Source organism: Halyomorpha halys, unplaced genomic scaffold (assembly GCF_000696795.3).
Source record: "Halyomorpha halys isolate HHAL.00 unplaced genomic scaffold, Hhal_1.1 Scaffold120.1, whole genome shotgun sequence".
Lineage (NCBI taxonomy): Eukaryota > Metazoa > Arthropoda > Insecta > Hemiptera > Pentatomidae > Halyomorpha > Halyomorpha halys.
Window position 1 is genome coordinate 668,661 of NW_027108251.1, and position 3,001 is coordinate 671,661.

Consider the following 3,001-nt stretch of genomic DNA (forward strand, 5'->3'; position numbering starts at 1 on the left):
TTACACTAACGCTAGGTAAGTGAGCAACAAACATCGGTATCCTCACGCTTTTTTCGTTCTTTTGAATGTTTTCGGCTGTAGCATTCCGGATTTACTCTATTTTACTAATGAAAAGGAACAAAACAAAGATTGGTGAAACAAAAGGAAGCGTAAACATCAGCTTTGTAGGTTGAAGATGACAAAAATTCATATAAATATAGGTAATACGTAACCTATAGATTGAATATCCGTTCTAGAATTTGTATCGGAAACTTTTTAATTTAATTTTTAAATTAATTTGATTATTTTTAATTTTTTTTTTTAACCGAAAGGTTTGGGTTTATCAATTTGTAAACAATCGATATTCAAGGTAGTATCCACTGCAGTATAGATGACTGACAAACCTCAAATAAACGCTTAATTAAAAAATTCATATACTCAAGAACTTGGCAAGCAATAAAAAACATTTAAATGACCATTAACTATCTCTTATTTTATAATGAGATAAAAGAATTTCTTTCCTAAACTTAAATATTATTATTATTATTTTTTTAAAATTAAAATATTCGATTGCAAACCTTTAAATATTTTATAATCGATATTTAATTAGAATTTTTTCGTCTGTTTAATTATGGTAATATTAACAGCTGTTCTATTTTTTTTTTTTTTTTTTAAGGAAATGATTAATGAAGGAATAAGTGTAACGCTTGTTAGAGCTTGGAAATATTGTTTTGCCAAGTTGTTTATTAAATAAATCTCGACAAAAACAGAATAAGGGAGTGTTTACATCGGCCTTGGGCAGTTGAATCTGAAGGGTAAGGACGCTGGTAAATATAGCAGCAAGGAGAGATGGTGAGGCAAATCACAATTAAAAATTCTTTACCAACAATGGTTAAAAAAAAATCCATGTTTACTCGAAGCTGGAAGGACACATATATAATATAAAGGATACAACTTTATTCAATTAATATTTATACAGAGGGACAATTAATTAATTTAGTTACAAAATATGATGATTTCATTTGGTCCTCAGTTTTGTTGATTACTTTTATGATTATATTATGTGTACATTAAATTACCTTTAAACAAATCAACAAATTTAATTGAAAACTAACATTGTATATATTGGTTATATTTAAAACACTTAAATTAAAAATCGATTTGTTTGCAGGCTACGACCTTCAAAGTATTCATACATTTACACACCAACTGCTGACAACTTACAAAAAAGAAAAAATAATAATAATATTTAAATGCTTAAAAACTCTTTAATTATATATAAAAAAATATATAGATGCTTTGACAATAAGATACAATATTTTAAAGGAAGAAATGTAACTATTCAGGAGCTCGATATCCATCCAATGACGTACACAATTTCTGTTGCTGATAAACTCTCAAATTGTTGAATATTGAAGATTGTTAATTTAAGATCAGGACATCTTCGGTGCTCTGAAGTATACCTAGAGAAGGGGTAAAGTCAAGTTGAGGTGCTCCTGTGTAGCAGAAAAAGTTGGGACTAATGATACTAGGGTAAAGCTACGGAATTGTAGCATCGTGGAAAAGATTAACTATCAGTGTCTCGCTACGATAACTGATAACGGGTTCAGTACTTTGTAAGGTCTTTACTAGACCTACGGTTGTGCAAGGGTGTGATAAGGACAGAATTACGCTTAGATGCCAATACACTAACCATCCCTAACCCACCTTTTTGGCTTCACTTTTCCTGCCAGTTTTTGCAAACCAGGAAAACGTTTTAAAATCGAAGCTTTTAATTTACAGTCAATGAAGGCTATGAGTTACAGTGGAACCTTCAACAGTTGAAATGTAGAAACCATAAAAATAAATATATAAAAATGGAAGGAGGGTGAGATTTGAAAAAATCATAAAAATGAAGGACACCTAAAACGCTGTTGAAAACCCATGGAACATGGCCTAACTAGTAGGAATTCAATGTGGTCTCTTCATAGGTCTTAGCCAGTACCATGTACCGAACATGTTTTGGTATATGTAAACTCCATCGTTTCAGTTCCTATCAATCACCACCAATTTATTAGTAATGCCTATCAATCTAATACTATGAAGGAATCAAATGACCAATTCTTGAAGGCTCATTGCAGAATATGTTATCATCGTCTAGAATATTCTCATAATTAAAAAAAATGTGATCAATGAATGAGATAAGGGGATTTTTTTTAAACATTTTATTTTACGTTAAATTATGAACTATATCAATAATTCAATTATTCTTATAATTTTTCCTGTACCACTACGAGCCATGAAGGGTTTAAGATTGCTTACTTGGTGTGGAGGTACTGTACTGTACTTAACTCAAGACCAGGGATTCTGTATATACGATTTACTTTTTGTCTTATAAGCGTGTCGTTATCAACTTGTAGTCCAGTATAGTATAGTAGTCTAAGGGGGACGAAGGGGTGTGAAATGCATACTATGTTTATACATTGTCTTTCAGTATCATGTGCATTCTAGCTAGGTATGGGTAGATAAGTAATATATATGTTAAAAACTTTTTTTTATTTTTTAAATAACTTATTTAGTTTTCGAGATATGGGCTTATGAAGAAAATAAATTTCCAGACCCAACTTTTGGTAGCAGCATTCCGTACATGTGTTACCACAAAAAAAATTGATTTTCTGACAATTTTTCAAGATATATTTTTACTAAATTAAAATGAAATTTAATTTTTTTATCAACTGCAATGTATAAGTTGTACTAAGACGTTCAAAAATCAGTTTAAATTATATTATTAATAAATTTATTGTATAATATAATTATATCATATCTATACTCATCAATTGTTTTATAATCTCCTTAAAAGGCCCACCTTATTTTAATAATTTTGTATTAGCACTTACTATTTTACTGCGTTTCTCATAATGTTTTTATTTTAAAGAATTTTATGTTTTACTGTTTCACGTAGGTCATGGGTTCTCAAAAACAAACAGCCCAAAGGGTCGAAACAATAAAGATAATATTGTTCAAAAATAAGATCAACTTTGTG